This window comes from Falco punctatus, assembly GCF_963210335.1.
Source record: "Falco punctatus genome assembly, chromosome: 2".
Classification (NCBI taxonomy): domain Eukaryota; kingdom Metazoa; phylum Chordata; class Aves; order Falconiformes; family Falconidae; genus Falco; species Falco punctatus.
The window spans coordinates 42,418,764-42,436,949 of NC_137581.1; the positions used below are offsets into that span (position 1 = coordinate 42,418,764).

At 35.7% G+C, this 18,186-nt stretch overlaps 1 long non-coding RNA gene across 1 annotated transcript; it reads left to right on the forward strand.

The window, feature by feature from the left end:
- The first annotated feature begins 4,418 nt into the window (after positions 1-4,418).
- LOC308059471 lies at positions 4,419-15,400 on the forward strand. Its single transcript, XR_013926262.1, has 2 exons — positions 4,419-5,240; positions 5,285-15,400. It is a non-coding gene; the product is annotated as an uncharacterized lncRNA (long non-coding RNA).
- The last annotated feature ends 2,786 nt before the right edge of the window (positions 15,401-18,186 follow it).

Here is an 18,186-nt window from a genome sequence, read left to right on the forward strand (position 1 = left end):
GTGGCTCCAATCTCTACATTTAAAGGCACACTTTAATATTAATTCTAGCAGTAGGACCATTATATACCGTACAAAGTACTGAATTTTAGGTCAGTTACCAGAATTGCTCCTTGAACTTTAGAGGGAATCCAAACTATTTAAAGTTGTAGATTTCAAATCTTCATCTCATTTTAAAATCACTCAATGATAGTACATTTTTATAGTTACTAAAGAGCTAAAATGTACTGAACTATCTCTTATACAGAAAATTTTATATGTTGATGTTTACAGTATGTGAACATATCAGCTTGATACTGCAGCATGCTATGGCAGAAAACAATCTAACTCAGCATACTTGTAGAATGTCATTTTACAGGGTACCAGAGGGAGGTTTTTGTTCAAGGTGCAACTCTGAACCTCAGCAAGTCAACACAAGAAATAGTCACCACTTGAGCCCCGCTTTTTATGCTCAAATGGTGTGTATATTTTGTACTAGCAAGTAATCGATCAGTTTCTGAACCCTTTCAGTTTACGTTGACATTTTTTGTCCTTGTTCTAAGCCTCATATACACTGCAGTCAGGAATCTGTTCACAATGCCCTTCAGAAATGTCAGATTACCTCTGTAGCAGAATTATTTGGTCTTTCCTCTTAAAAGAAACCAGGAAAGTGAAGACTAGATCAGGAACTGATCCAATAGCTATTAGGTATAGAACTGGAAAAGTCTCAAGCACTCCTCCATTTGTCTTCTTAATTGTAGTAACAGTAATATACTCGTATGTCCTCCCAGAACATTTCTCTTCATGCAGTGCACATCTTCAGTGAGTGAAAACACAAATGCTTTTTTTCTGGAAACAAACCTTTTCTTGTCTTGAATGCATTATAAAAAAATAACTCTCCATGAAGCATGTCTCAGGCCCAAGAAAGATCCTGGAAGGTCCAGTGAAGACCCAGATTTCGTAGCGCTTTACATTTGGTTACCAGAAAACTGGACAGGATCTTAAGACTTTGATAATCACGTAGAACTGCTATTAGGTGATGTATTCAAGTGTAGACCCAAGCAACACTGCTCAAAATCTAACTGAAAAACCCAGAAAGTGTTTTCTCTTTAGTTTTGTATTTTTAAAGAATGCTTTTATACATATTGTATATTGTGGAGTAGTCAAGAAATATTTGTAAAATGCAAAATGTATTGCAGAACTGAGTGGGTTTAAGAAAAGAGTTATACAATGCAGAATGGCCAGTATATTTCTGAGATGTTATTGCTCTACTAGCAGATATAAGTACTTTTTTGTCTCTTTTTTTTTTTTTATAGAAAGATTAGCAAAAAATGATTTGCCAACATATTTTCAAGTTTACTGTAGACAACAGAACCAATAAATTGTAGAATATACCAAACAGAGATTTATGGATCAGCATTGCTTGGGCTATGGTAGTCTAGAAAGTGTTCTGCTATGACTGATGTGGAAGGAAACTTGCTACCAGAACAGTATTAATCTTTACGAATTTACTTCCATATCATGCAATGTATCAATCTATTCTGTATCTTACCTTGAAAAAATCTGAGTCACTGTTCGTGTCTATGACTAACAGTAGAGAAGGCAGTTCTATATTCCAGATCTCTCTGAAGGTGTTAGTGAGCATGTTAGATAGAGCCCTTACTGCAGGTCTTGAAGAAAATAAGGTATGACAGGGTGAAACATAAAATTGTTCTCAAATGGCTAGTAATAGGACTGGAGACATGAGGATGTCTGTGTGCATCCTTGTTAAATATAAACACATTCAGCAAAATATATGGACTTTGCCATTTATAACCTGGAAAAGGGTCATAAATTACAACATTCACATATTTTGGCAAATAGTAGAGTTACTGAAGGATCTTATACTATGGATTCATCCAAAAAATATTTTGAGAACAAAATTTTGAAAACAAGAATATTTTGAGAGACAAAATTTTGTAAAGATAATTCCAAAGTAATTCACACTGAAAAATACAATCCTGTGTTCCTAAATACCCAGTGTTCTGAGTAGACCTTTGTCACTGAAAAATGCCTTTTTCGAGGTAAATAAAAAAAATTCATTAATATGCAATCTCTATGCTCAAGGTTGACAAAAAATAAACCCAAAGGAAATAATAGAATATTTGGATAAGAATAATAACCATGGTGGAATAAATACTGTCATGCTACTCTGTGAACTGTATGTTTATGATGCTGCATGCTATAGTGTATGCAGTTCTGATTTTCCATCTTAAATAGGATCCAGAAGTTAAGAAAAAAGTATAAAGACTACCAAAGATGACAAATGATTTGAAATGGCTTCTGTGAAAACAACAATTAAATAGAGTAGAACTCAACCCTGGGCAGAGACAACAAATGTGTAATCTGTAAAAGCCTAAATAAAACGTTGTCAAAAAAATTAAGTTTTATTATCACTGGAATACATACTTTTGTGCTACAAAATAACAATATCCTCATCCTTTTACTTTTAACTAAGTGGAACAAAATTCCTTTGTTGTAAATATTATATTTCCAAATATTTGTTTGGAATTTATTTTTGTAATATAGTACAACACAGTCACAGTAAATATTTTGCTGTTTTTTTTAAGTTGATTTCTTAAGAAGAAAAAACCTTAATTGTCTGGCATACTGCTGCACTCTCTGTAACAGTGACGTACTTATATACTACATAAAACTGCTAAGAATTAATTTTATACAATCCCTTTTTCAAGCAGGAATGGTTGAAGATTCTGCTTTTCTTACATCACAAGAAACAAGGATTGCTTTGTCAATTCAGTGACTATTCAGCCCTAAAAAAGGGGGTTTTAATAATAACTTGCTTAAAGCAAGAAGCCAAAGATATTTTTATTTCTGTTTTGTATAAGATATGTTTCAGATTACAACCTTATTTGACTGTGTCATGGGTTAGTAGGCTTATCACCAGTGGCATTAAGTATGAAAAAAATCAGCAAGGAAAGCACACAGTCTTAGCACAAAATGTACAAAATATAATGGATATTTTTGTCAGCTCCTGTACTTGAGAGCCTGAACCCCAAAGCTCTCACTCACTTCAGACAAAGCCAGAAGTTCTATAAATATACTTTTCAGATTACATTTTACAGATGTATATAATTTAAAGTAAAAGAGAAATAAAGCTTTAATCTTGACATATCTTCTGATCTGGTGAACTTGTGCACACTTCTGAGCTTCCATGCCTAGGAACAGCTGCATTTTGACATTATTGCAGATTGAGACTTAAAAACTACTTTCTTCTGCACAACTTAATTTGTGTGGGGAAAAGGCCCAAATGTGAAGGCTGGAAAGAGATACATTACTGAAATCAGGTGGTTTACCTGGACAGCTGAAAGATTGCAACCTTTAATTAGTATATGATAAATATCCATTCTCAAGCTTATTTAAAATATAAATTTTCTAAAGGAAAGTGGACTTGCTGTATCATTAAATATAATTTTCCTTCTAAATCTGTTTACTTCCTAATCACTTGGACTGTTCTTTTGAAGATAATTTTACTGCTTAGGGATTTTCTTTGCTGAAGAGTTACCTTGTGTAAACACTTTGAGCTAACTACGTGTCAGATGGTCTAGCTTCCCATGTGCTGAAAGATGAGCCAGTGGGGAAGAAGACTGCCTGGCTGAACAGAGAGATTTAGCAGGAACTCTGGAAAAAAGGAGAGCTTATCACAGCTGGAAGAAGGGGCAGGCAACTCAGGAGGACTGCAAGGATATTGTGAGGTTATGCAATGAGAAAATTAGAAGGGCCAAAGCCCAACTAGAACTTAATCTGCTTAATGCCATAAAAGACAATAAAAAATGTTTCTATTAATACATTAGCAACAAAAGGACAGCCAAGGATAATCTGCATCTTTTATTGGATGTGGCAGGGAACATTGCCACAAAGGATGAGGAAAAGGCTGAGGTACATAATGCCTTTTTGCCTCAGTCTTTAATAGTAAAACCAATTGCTTTCTGCATGCCTAGCTCCCTGAGTGGGAAGGCAGGGATGGGGAGCAGGATGAAGCCACCATAATCCAGGATAAAATGGTCAGCAAACTGCTACACCACTTAGACAAACATAATTCTATGGAGCCAGATGGGATCCACCCAGAGGTGTTAAGGAAGCTGGCAGAAGTGCTCAGCAAGCCATTTTCAATCATTTAGCAACAGTCCTAGGTAACTGGGGAGGCCCCTGTTGACTGGAGGTTCGCAAATATGATGCTCATCTACAAGAAGGGCCAGAAGGAGGAACCAGGGAACTACAGACCTGTCAGTCTGACCTCAGTACCAGGAAAGGCTGTGGAGCAGATCATCTTGAGTGTAATCACACAGCATGTACAGGAAAACTGGGGGATCAGGCCCAGCCAGCGTGGATTTGTGTGGATGAGGAAAAGGCTGTGGATGTTATCTACCTAGACATTAGTAAAGCCTTTGTTGCAGTCTACCACAGCTTTCTCCTGTAGAAACTGGGTGCTCATGGCTTGGATGGGTGTCCTTTTCACTGGGTAAAAAACTAGCTGGCTGGCTGGGCCCAAAGAATTGTGGTAAATGGAGACAAATGCAGTTGGCAGCTGGTCACATGTGGTGTTCCCCAGGACTCACTACTGGGGCCAGTTCTGTTCAGTACCTTTATCAATGATCTGGACAAGGGGACTGAGTGTACCGTCAGTACATATTGCAGATGACACCAAGTTGGGGTTATTCTTGATCTGCTTGAGGGTAGGAAGGTTTTGCTGAGGCAACTGGAAAGGCTGGATCGATGGGCTGAGGCCAGTTGTATGAGGATCAAGTGCCAGGTCCTGCATTTGGGTCACAACAGCCCCACACAACGCTACAGGCTTGTGGAAGAGTGGCTGGAAAGCTGCCCGGTGGGAAAGGACCTGGGGATGTTGGTTAATGGTCCACTAAACATGAGCCAGCAGTGTGCCCAAATGGCTAAGAAGGCCAACAGCATCCTGGCATGTATCAGAAACAGTGTGGCCAGCAGGACTGGGGAAGTGATTGTCTCCCTGGACTCAGCACTCATGAGGCCGCACCTCAAATACTGTGTTCAGATTTGGGTCCCTCACTTCAAGAAAGACATTGAAGTGCTGGAGCATGTCCAGAGAAGGGCAATGAAGCTGGTGAAGGGTCTGGACCACAAGTATTATGAGGAAGAACTAAGCGAACTAGGGTTGTTTAAACTGGAGAGGAGGAGGCTCACGGGAGAGATTATCACTCTACAACTTCCTGACAGGAGGTTGTAGTTAGGTGGGTGCTGGTCTCTTCTCCCAAGTAACAAGCTACAGGACAAGGTGGGTGCTGGTCTCTTCTCCCAAGTAACAAGCTACAGGACAAGAAGAAATGGCCTCAGATTGTGCCCGGGGGAGGTTTAGATTGGATGTTAGGAAAGAAATTTTCACTGAAATATTTATCATGCATTAGAACTGTCTGCCCGTGGAAGCGGTTGGGTTACCATCCCTGGAGGTATTTAAAAGACATGTAGATGTGAAACTTAGGGACATGGTTTAGTACTGGCTTTGCAGTGCTGGGTTTATGGTTGGACTTGATGTTCTTAAAGGTCTTTTCCAACCTAAATGATTTTATGATTCTATGTGGCAATCTCAGCTACACAGCTAGGCAAATCAAGCAAGACAGAATGGCTAAATTCATTACAGAGTATTTCAGAATTTTCTTTCATACAAATTCAAGTATGCTGTATCTTACACAGATTTCATTTTGTATTTCTATCAGCTGAGATGCACCACTGACATAGATATTTCAGTGTGCACACAGGAGATTTATGGGGGACACAAGAGAGTTGCCTTCTGACCCCACACCATGGGAAGCGTAAGTCTCACCCATTAAAATGTCCTCCAAAGCTCTTCTCATGCTGAAAACATAAAAATAATCTGGTGTATTTTTTGCTACTGAAAGTACTTTTGGAACTTATAAGTCATTATGCTCTACTTGCAAAAATGCTTGAATTGAGTTCACAAAGCTTTTATGTGTCTTTTACACAGAGCTTATTATTCAAACAAAATACAAAAAAAAAGGTAGCACACAATAATTTTCTCAAAACTCTTCTCTATTGAAAAGGGAGTAGGATTTAAATTTAAAAAGTCTGTATTTCTTGTTTAGATTACTAACAAATTGACTATTTTATTAGGGACATTTTTATTTTGATTTCTTTAACCGACCATTAACAAAAATGGTAGTACGAAGCAGATCTCAGAAGTTACCTAAATAATTACATAAAAAAACCTGATAGATTTAATTAATTTTTAACTTGTTTGAATAAGACAAAATATTTGGAAGCTGATTTTATAGAGAGAACCATTATAAAATATTCTGCTAATTTATGATAGGTCTGTATATTTGTGTTCTTCCTATCCTTATTTTTTACAATTTAATATCTTTTTCACCCCTTTTTGAAACTACAGTCTTAAACAACTCATGAAGAACAGAGCTCTACTAAACCATGCTGTCACAACAAGAAATAATACTGTGATAATTTGTTACACACTGAAATGCAAACCAAGAAATATTTGGAGCTTGTAGTCTTCTGAATGGTTATATTAAATAAAACCAAAAGTAGCACATGATCCTTTGACTGTTTGGTTATTTTGAAGCATACCTGCATGTTGTCTAGTAATTTCACATGATTTTAATTTACAAGTCCTGATTTGAGATTTTCCTAATATTTTTTCAAAACTACCTAAAGTCATACTGAGATGATGAATTCAACTTAACCTACATAATCCTTTAATTTACATCATCCAAGTTCTATCTTTCCTTTTGTCTCTTTTTTCTCGGTTTCTAGTTATTCAAGACTACTGCTGTTTTGAAGTAAAATTGCCTATGCTGACACAGTGTAAAAAGGCTTATCCTTTCTCAGGCACTAACATAAATTGATGGAGAGTTACTAGACTAAAAGAGCTAGTAATATCACCTAGCATTCATATATTTCTAAGAAAGCCAAGAAAAGTCTGTGAAAGCAATTGAATCATTCTACAGTAACATTTAATGTACTGTTTAGGTATTCATTATAATGAACCTATTCTCCATACAACTTTAAATTCTGGTGGCTTTAAAGATTGTTCAATGGTATCATTAAAGAAGGAGCTGTATCTAAAGTAATCATTCACTAAAAGCTGCTGTTCAGGAGCACTTTGAATAATTGATTACAAATGCATGAACCTTTCTCAAGTATAGTTGAACAGTTCAGTAGACAGTCCATGTCCTCATAACTAAAGGCATGGTAGATAAACCCTTGGTCCTATAGCCAGATACTGCAGAATCTCTTGTGCCTGCATTCATCAGTTAAGGTCCATCAGGGTGGACTGGCCACATTTAGCTGCAAAGAAATTTCCCAGGGACTTTCACTACCCGCAGCAACAATCATTATATCTTTAGTACTTTTTCAGTTAAGAGTACCTGAAAAAATATGATTACATCACAACTCACATGGGTAATATTCTTGTTCCAAAAATATGCATGTCCTGAAGTGACATTTGAGAGAATGTAGTGGCACCTAGGGTGTACAGCTTTCTAATCTATAGGGTAAGAGGAATAATCTGGGGCTACATTATCCATACTGTTTGCATGAGGAGTGCCTGTGGAGTGAACTTTCCATAGAAACACAATTATATTGTGTCTTAATGGTAATGTGTTGCTTTACTCCAAAGGAGAGCCTTGGAATAAATAAGATGATCAGGAAATGAGGGCCCAAGAGCAGACTGTCGATTCACATTATCTGACTGTATAGACACAACCAGATTACCTCTTTTTTTTTTTTTTTTTCTGAAATATTCAAGTACTAAGAAATATAGAAATGCTATTTCTTTTAAACAGTATGAAATAATATATAATTTCAGTTACTTTAGAAGACTATTATTTTTGCTGTGCTATATATTCTTGCACTTTTCCATTATTTTGGTTTCATTGTACAAAGGCTGGGTTCGAAGTGTCCTAAGACTAATCGGAAGGTTTCATAATTTATGTCTGAAAATATTTAAATTTCTGAGATTAATACTCAGCATCACAGAAAGCAAACCTGTTATTCTAATTTCAGCATTGTGTTAAGAAAACTCAGCAAAAAAAATGTTATCTTACATCATGAAATTCCATTTTGTTTTTTAAACGTTATGTGAATTTTAGCAAACTTTTACATTGCAAGTTTAGACATTATTTAGCGTTTTAATTATGTCATTATTCCTTCTTAAAACACCATATTAAAAATTTAAATAACCATAGGGGTATTTTTCCCTTCCGTTTGCTAAAATAAACAGCCATAAGGAATTTCAAAAAGTTTCATCATTACCATCTTCATCTAGCAAAGTCAAATTATCATTCAGCACAGCAGGATGTGTAGAGCAGAGATACTTCTGAAGGTTTTCCCTAAAAAGATGACAAACATTCAGCATGCCTTGCAGTCACTTAATCAATTACAGTGCTAGCAACATTACCAAATGTATTTTGAGAATAGAGAAATAGGTACCTCAGAAATACATGGCAGAAAACAGTGTTTGAAGATAGTCTTATTTTCTCTCCAGTTGAAAACCAATACCTCAGACTGACAAATGTGAAAATTATAATGCCATTTCTTTGAATTTTAGACCAGCCTGCCTATTACAGATAACATGTGCAAAAGTAGCACGGCACATAAGAAACACCCAAAACAGCTCTCAGAATGATTGGAAGGTGTACATCAATATTTGCTTATCTAGTTCTTCTGCGTACATTTTTTGACATGACAAGTACTCCAGATAAGGACTGGGAGTTATTGTGTATGCTAAACCATATGAAAGTTGTAGCACCAAGTTTATACAAACTATATATAAAAGGTAAGATTCAAATACATGAAAAAGACTGATTCATTCAGCCTTTTTGGTGCAACCCTGAGATCTTTCTGAGTTTTCATATTATATGGTTAGACTACAGTTTCAAGCATATGTTTACATGCAACGTGCCAAATGTGTTTGGTTGGGGTTTTTTTTCTGAAATACCATAGTGAAAAGATAGTACAAAATGACTTGCAGTGATGGAAGAAAAAAAAAAAAAAAAAGAGTCGAAACTCAAAATGCTCTGGAGCTCTTAGCTGTGCTGTTTGACACCTGCAGCTCTTTGTCATTCCCAGATTAGCAGGGAGCCTCTCAGAGATGTTAGAAACTTCTTCAATGCTTCTCATTTTGGCATGACAAAAAAGTCAGGTTGAACAGATACCTATAGACTTGGCATAACTACAGCTTGCTTAAAATTTGATGACAGATTTTTTCTGTCTCCCCAAGCTGGGGTAAGTAAATCTAGAGGACTGATAAGTTATTCCCCTCAAAGACTGTCATCTCTGTCTTCAGTACTTTTACGGTTTAAAAGTGGCAATCAATAAATCTCCAAGGGAAGCTATTTTTAAGTTAATTTGTTGAAAGAATATCTTAAAATATTTTTTGATATTAGGGATTATCCCTATGCAATATCCACCATAGCTACATAGCTACATACTGATAAATACATACATACATACATACATACTGATAAATTAAGTGAATGCAGGGGACACACCACCGTTCCCTCAAGGTTTGGCAGAGCAGAATGGTTCCTGTCCAGCAGAGTATGATGTTATCATGTGGGGCACACTATTACCCTGCAGATGTAGTTTTCCTTTACATGAAACCTGGAACATGGAAAAAGATAAATTGATAATAAAGATGTGGAGCCACAACACTGTCAGGGAGTGACAACACTCCTAGATACTAGGAAGCTCTATGTTTGGGGTTTTATACTTCAGGGTGGGCTTAATGCACAAAACTGATTTACAAAAACTACATAAAATCTTTTTCTTCGTTCATACCAACATAATCTTTGCTACTGAAAAATCAAGCTGCTATCTGAGGTAAGTATTTGGGATTTCAGCAGTCATTAGAGGATTCAGAAGGAAGGGTAAACATCTTTCCAATCCTGCTGGTTAAACTGCATGGTTTTCTGAATTATTTTATTGGTCTTTTAACATATCCCTCAGGTAAAGAAGGGCTCAAGCCGCTCAGCAGGAAACATAGTGTAATGTATTCACCCTGGATCATTAAAACTTTGGAAACAGTGTATTTTTTTTACCCACTCTTGGGCAGGGATTAGAAACTGTATTATCAGTTCTGCAGATGCCAGGCACAGAAGCTACTGTTCTATTCATATCTTGACGCTTTCTATCCCTAAGGATACCTTCTTTACAGAAACTATTGATTTCTGCCATCTGATGTACAGTCACTCACAAAGTATTCTGCTTTTCTGTTTGCCTGCATGACTTTTATGGAAGGAACCATTGATTTTTGCGCTTTTTTGGTAATAGGTTTTTAAAATAGTTCTTTAAAAATGTACCTTTCTTCCTCTTCTGTGTTAGTAGAGAGAAGAAAAGTGAAGAATATAGAAAGGAACTACTTTTTCATTAAATCTATGGTGCATGTGGGATGCGTGTTTCACAATACTGTTACACAGTAGCTGTAGTTCTTTGAAAACTGAGCATATTTTGTGTGGAAAATGTTTGCTATAGAGGAAATTAAAGTTAATAACTTACAAGTATTATTTTTAGAGAGGATTTAGAGACAGTTAGGTCAAATGAAATGTATTTTTAGAACAGAAATTGAGTTAATTGAACTACAAACTTTTAACTAAGTGCTCCAAATCAAACATTTGTGAGATGTTATAATGGAAACAGTAAAGTGCTAGTTTTCTCTTGGGAGAAACAATCAGGTTGGTATGGGCATGCAATATTTTCTTTTATTTATTTTTTGTACTCATAATTCATCAAGATTGAAATAGACATTTTTCTGTTTGGTTTTTTTTTCAATGAAATTCTATATAGATTCAATCTACTAAAGATATGTCTGCATTTTTGACACTGTTTATCACCACTTTTCCAAAGTCTTCAAAAACACATAACAATATCCTACAAAGATATGAGTTAAAAAAAGTATTGAATTTATTCTTTAAAAAATTAACCATGGTAAATCATCTGGAAAAGATAACCCCCCTGCACATTTTATAAAAGAAGGCCAAAGCTATTTACAAAAAGGTAATAAAAAACCCTATAGTGAAATAAGCACTACAGGGATTTTTTCATTCAAACCATGAAGACAACAGAAATTTTAACACATTTTGGAATATAAGATCCTACTGATGAAATTATTCTCTATCTAAAGTTATTTTAAGCTGCAGCCTGTATGTACTGTAACCTTCTTAAAGGTCTGGAGGCATAACACATTTGGAGTTTTTTGGGAAAATGCACATAGAAACATATGCAGAAATAGCTACACTTAAAAAAGAAGTTGACAAATTAGAATATCAAATCAATGAAACACAAAAGAAAGGAGGAAAAAAGTAAAAACTCTGCTTCTCTTTTCTTTTGTGCTTTAAAAGGGCACAACTGCAGCTTCTGTCAGGTACCTTTTAAAAAGTGTTGTTCTGCGCTGTAGAATTGTTGATATTTTTCCTTACTAATGAGAACTGTGAAGGTCATTTGGCCCTAGATGTTCACTGAACTGCAGAGAAACTTTCTTTTTATGGAATATGTTGAATGTCCATGAAAATCAATAGGTTGTTATTTGATAAAGAACAATTTACCTGATGGATTTACCTAAACTGGATTAAAGACGTATATACCTACCCCTATGGATCTGTCTTGTAGCTAGATGAACAGAAAGAGAGAGATATAAATTAGAATTCTAGGGTTTTTTTCTGGACACGCAGATGAAGATACAGAAAGTGGTTTTTAAATACCTCAGTTATATGGAAACTAGTTTGCACAGGATCATTCCAGGTACATTTTCACAGTAGCTATATCCCCAGTGCTCTCAGCACTAGGGGTTGTGTGAGAGGGCTGAAGGGTCCTGAGGAGGTCACCTGGGCCACCAATGTCTTCCCAAGAAAGACTGTCACATAGTGTCTCTCCAAAAAATGTTGTTTTAATCTTGCATTTTACTAACTGTTTGTCTTTAAAGAAGCTCTGGCATATTACCAAACCTTTGGAATTTTTGTGTATATCCTTGAAAGGGAATTCATCTAGATGCTTTATGTGTCTATACACTTTAGGTTTAAAGATTAGGTATGTACTTCAAACCTGGAAATGCAGGGTCTGTTTAAGCAGGGACAGGAACCTTTACTAGTTCTTTTTTCCTGTTTTAAAACAAAACTAATTTTTTGGCTAAATACATTTAGATGAGTGAAATCCCATGTTTAACTAAGTATTTTTTCCTCTTGAATATTGAAATAAATCAAAGTTAATATACCCTCAGTACTCTCCAGGTATGTTTGAATTTTCTGTTGTCTTCTAAAGGTGAAGAATCAAGTGTCCATGAAGTATAATATAGTTGATATAGCATTATTTCTATTAGAATTGAAATGTAACACTACCAAGACCTTTCCCTTATGTGGTAAAAACCTGTGTTTGATTATAATTGCCATCTTATTGTGAATAATCTTTTCATCTATTCACAAATGCAATTGGAATATTCATACTTGATTGCACATTTAATAAGTAGCACTGGCCTAATTTCATATTCTTCAGGGCAAAATCTTATAAATCAGATTAAAAGTGTAAATTTAAATAACTTGTATGCAAAATAGTTTAAGCTTGTACAAATGTTGAATTTCAGGTATTAGATAGTATAGTCATAACCAATGATCTTGATATTATGTTACATCAATTTTTACAGTATCAAAATAAAAGAATTACCCAAGGAAACTTTCCTGAGGAGTGAGAATAAATATAACTAAATGGAGACTTAATATTTACTACCTTTTTGTTATGTGTAATGTGTTATTTAAGAACAAAAGTAATATATGGAGGCTATATATACAAAATTGTGATGGCCATATATCAATCACACAATAATCTTTCAGCAATAATTTATAACATATTCTCTGCCTTTGTGTTGTAGTTTAGGTGAGAACAAACTAAATACACATTAACTGCTATGCAATAACTGGATCTGTGTGAAGGAGTTTGGATATTTATTGCCACTGTGCCAAAACAATTAACAATACAAAGAATGCTTCAAAGTTACAGAAAAGTGGTTATCTCTACTTCCTATTTCCTTGCTGACAGAAGTTCTGGATATCAGGGGCCAGGAGGTGCAGGCAGCTGAACATGAGAGCAGCAGCAGCTCCAGAAGTGAGAACTTGGTCCTGGAAACCCTCAGAGGTCCTCCACAGTCAAGTGTCCCCAAAGGTAGAGTCGTAATGCAGCCCTTTGGGCTGGGGCTGACGAGTTTTATGAGGTGAATAGCATCTTCCGGATAGGTTGGCCTTTGCTTGTTGGTGGGCTGCTCTGAATTGTTGCTCACTGATTGGTTACTGCAAGTTGCTAGTTCTTCATAAAACTTTGGTTCTTCAATATCTACCATATTTTTTTTCCTGTCTTTTCCCCTGTAACACCTGTCTGGTTGTGCTTTATTTGACAGAATTTGTATCTCTAACAACTACATAGCAATACATTGAAGGCCATACTGTGGGCCTATGTCAGCCTTTTTACTCCAGTATTTCCAACTCAGTAAGCTAAGATGCCTCGTTCTTGTGACTTAAGGAAGCACTGATACCTACTCACACATGCTCAGCTACCTGACCAAATCACGTCAAAGTCCATAGCTGTTTGTATGGCTACAACACAATGAAGTAATTTTAATCCATCTTGTTGACATTCAGGTGCCTTCTCTTTCTGCCTCTGGAAATACTTTCTCTGTGTTGTATCCTTCCCTCTCAGTATACAAATCTTGTTTCAAATACTTTCCCCTTTCAGATGATTACAATTCCTAGGCTTTCTGGTCCTTGTATGACACATTTTAAATTATTTTTAGAAGTCACATAAGAACAAACCACCTTAAATAACCTTAAGCTTCCTTATGTAGTTTGGTCAAGCAGATGAAGTGCTAGAAATAACATTAAGTCTCACATACTGTAAATAAGCAGCTGAAAACAGAAAGGAACTATTGTTTAAATTGCAGACAACTATCTGAGTATCCTCTTTTAGACCCAGGTTAGTTTAAACTGACTTCAGAACTGATATGAGCTTTATTTGATTTGTATTCAAAAGCAGTATGATCATGTACATAGTAAACATTTGTAATATGTAGCTTTTAATTCATAACTATGACTTAGCCTTTAAAGGAAACAAAGTTCATTTAAACTTTGAATGAGATGAAGCCACATTGACCAAGACCAGTTCAAGTATGACTCTTCAGTAGATTTCTCCACAATGTAGTTAATTTTTGTCAAGTCTAACATTTATTACTGAAGCAAAGTACTTTTTTGCAAAGATGTTCTAGAGGGAAGGAAAAGATGGTAGGATTTCCTTTTGGTTGGTTGGTTGGTTTGGTTTGGGTTTTAAATTTTAAGTAATTCATGCTTTTCATAAGTATATCAGCTGCAGCTAAACTTTTCCAGGAAAAGTATTACTAAATCTATGACAATATTTCTGTTTTAGACTAATCATGGAGAGAAATTGGAATAACCAACAACATACAGCTATGCTATTTATGATACGGGAAACCCACCTTTAGATCCATAGTTTGCCTCACTCAGAGACATGACTTGAACATGGGTCTAAATATTGAGTGTATTCCTGTTACACGAAAATACATCCCAATATTTTCAATAATACTTTTTTTCCAAATTACAAAAAAAAATCTCAATATGGAAAACCACTTTCCATTCAAGTCTGCTTATAATTGATTGATCTAAAGGCTATCACAATCCTGAGCCACCAAATACACAACCTACAAAACAGCTGGCATCCACCTTTTCTGAGTGTTGTTTACATAGAAGCTCTTCAAATAAGCTTCTTCTGTCCTAGGCAGATCATCTCTTTTTGCAGATACAGCTCACGATCATCTTTAAACAATTTTAGGTTTTCCATTTAACAATGCCAACTGAGATTACACTTCACATTACATTACATATGCACAGCAATTCTCATAAGAATGTTGTTCCACTAACAAGAAAGTAATGTCTGAACTTGTTCCTGCAAAACTGCTATTGTCTGGGGAAAGATGTGTTAGATGGAATTTCATAAGAGCTAAAATTAAACTTCAGAAGTTTGATACCATTCTTCACTCTCCTTTTTGGTTACAACAGTTCCAGCCCAGAACAGTTCAGAACACTTTGTCTTTATTTTTTCCTTTAGCTAAGGAAAAAGAAATAATTAACCAAAGGATCTCAAGGATGTATGTCGTAACAGCTTTGTCATCTTCTTGCTTTTGGTTGCAGAGAAATTTTGAATTGCTTGGGGCAACCATGGGCAGTTTTCTTTTTAATAATCATTCTGCAGAAGGAAGAAAAAAGAAACAATGTTTATTATTTTGTGTAGCTGATATTTTGTAAATATGCCCACGTTGATTAACACCACAGAAACATACACTTGTTGATGGTATTTATTACTATTGAGAGAGGGATCAATTCAAACTGAGACTGACAATTCAAGTTGCCTAAAATTATGACATATTGTCTGTAGTCTGTAGTGGTCTGAACCTCATTTCAGTTACATAAACGTGGATATTTAGTGCATCTAAGATGTCATAGGAGATTGTCACATAGGACTGGAGATATGACGTATCCTAGAGAAGTTGTGTGCTTTAAAAAGAGATACAAAATGGCAATACATGCCTCTCAGATGACCAAATGTGCGCGAGTACTGAGAATTGAATAGCATTCCAGATTCCTCTTACTGTACCAAATATATCTCTGTCATTTGTAATGGAGCTCTGCTAATTTCAGACTTCATCAACAAATACACTTTCATGTCTGAGTTTGGAGCAAATATCCCAGTCTTAACCAGAGGGTGAGCTAAACTGCATAATTAACTTCAAATATGCAGATTACATGGACAAAAAATATTTTGCAACTCAGTGGTATATTTTCATATGAAAATACCTTAAAGAAAATTCTATGTCTAAATACTGGAGTGTCATTTGAGCTGCCCGAAGGCTCAGAAAAAAAGTGGCTCATTACAGAAAAACACAATAACTAGGAGGAATGTGAGAACTGAGAAAGAACAGCAATCAGGTTTGCTGTGTACATAGTACCAAGCAAGAGCAAAATGAAATACATTCTGAAAGTCGGGAGACTGCAATGGTATGAAAAAATTAATGTCCCATAAAAATTGCACTAACCCAAGAATTTATTTTAAAATTGGGTAATATTCTAAAATATATTACCTGCTTTGTTTTAGAATGGAAAATAAAAGTAATACACAAGTTCTGTATAAATGAGAAAGAGAAAATATATTGAAATAAAAAATCAGAGGCTGTTATCACCTGATTAAAACAAGAAATACTAATTATAATTAAGCTAATTATAAAGCTAAAGAAACTGAATTACTTTGAAAAAGTTTTTTTTTTTCATAAATAGCTAGTAGCCGAAATTTACAAATATTCATTCAGAGAAGTCTGAATTTATTTTTATTATATCTGTGTTTGAAAAGAATAAATTAGTTAAAATGCAGGTTATGGATATTGAACACAGATTTTTTTTTTTAAAAAAGTATTGTTTTAGAGGTCTTGATGGTAAATTCTCCATACCAGGGATTAAAAAAATTATTTTACTTATGTATTGAAATATTAACATATTTAAGTAGTGCCTAAGCTAATCAAAGTCATACATTTTTTCTTCAAGATGATCTCTTTTTAACGGGAAGTTCATCTAAAGCTTGTTGTAATTAATGAACAAAGTCCAGTAATTTCAACACAGCTTAAAATGGAATATTTGAAAACAATTACCCCACAATTTTAGCAGTAATGTTGCAGATATCAGTAAGAATATGAATAATAAAGATGTAATACAATTCTCACTTTTAAGAATAATTTCATTTGATCCCTGACTCTTTGACTTATATATGGAACCCACACTGGCTAAAATGAAAAATACAGAGGATTCCTACCTGATGAGACTTCTGTGACATGGTCTAGATCTCACAGGATGCTTTATATTTTTACCTATCTTGTGAAAACTAAATAAAAGAAATTAACAGATCTCTACTTTTAAGCATTCTGTTAAGCTAGTTCTCCATAAATATTCCTTAATTTTACTAATGATAAGGAGTTCAGAATGCTACTTACCTCATGATTCTTCACTCTCGAGTGCCCCTGGGTGAGCACAATACAAAACTTCAAGCTCCAATTGCTTCTCTAAGTACAGATCGTCAATTTCTGATGAGCAAGTTTATTGTATAGATATAGGCTAGTCCTGAACTAAATGGTACAATTACAGATGACCTATACTAACCCTTCTACCACTCCTGTTTTCTGCATCTTTGATCTTCCAGCAAAGTTTCCTCTCTCTTTTCTACCTACAATCTGCACATTATTATGCAACTCCCTACTTGGTTCATTGGTATTCTTCAACTGTATCATAATATACATCTATAGTAAGGTTACAAGAGAGATATATAACTTTGAAGACCTGCAGAGGGTGATTTAATCCACCTAAAATAGTACCTCAGCTGTCACTAAGTTAAACATGCCCAGAACTGTTTTCTGGCACTGATGCTGTCGCATGCCGGTCTGAGACCAGAGTGTAGTTCTGTTTGTATTCTTAGGAACAGAATTAAGACTCAAAACAGAGTCAAGAGCCAAGGAATTTTATTTGCCCAACAATAAATCCGTGAATGCAAAGGGAAAGAGAGTGAGAGAGAAAGAGAGAGAAAGGAAGGAAAGAAAGAAGGAAAGAAAGGAAAGAGTTCAGAGCGATAGCTACCACCCCGGAGCTGCGGCGTTCTGACAGTCCGATTCATTCTCAAGTCTGGTGGGGGAACGTTCCATCCCATGTTAGTTGGTTCCATGGTTCAATTTTTTATAGAGTTGTTACAAGCTGTTCTGCTCAACCACACCCCCCACCCAACAATGGTGTGCGTGTCCAACATTCCTCAGGGGCCTCCAGGCACCTTGACCCCCTGACCCCAAGTCTGGGCACATGCACAGGGGTTTGGTTAAGTTTTGCAGGATCAGCCTCCCCTGTTACTCCATGGCGTCAGTCGGTTCCCTTCTTAACAAGGTATAGATAAGTCTCTGTGGTGGCAGTCGTGTTATCTTCCTGCCTTAAATCTCTTCTGTGGCAGTGGTGTTATCTTCCTGCCTTAACAATGTATTCACTGTGGTGAGGGCATGAGTTTAGCAATGTTGAGACAACACATCTGCTGTGGCAATGGTGGCCCTCACTGGCGCAGTCTCTTACTGAT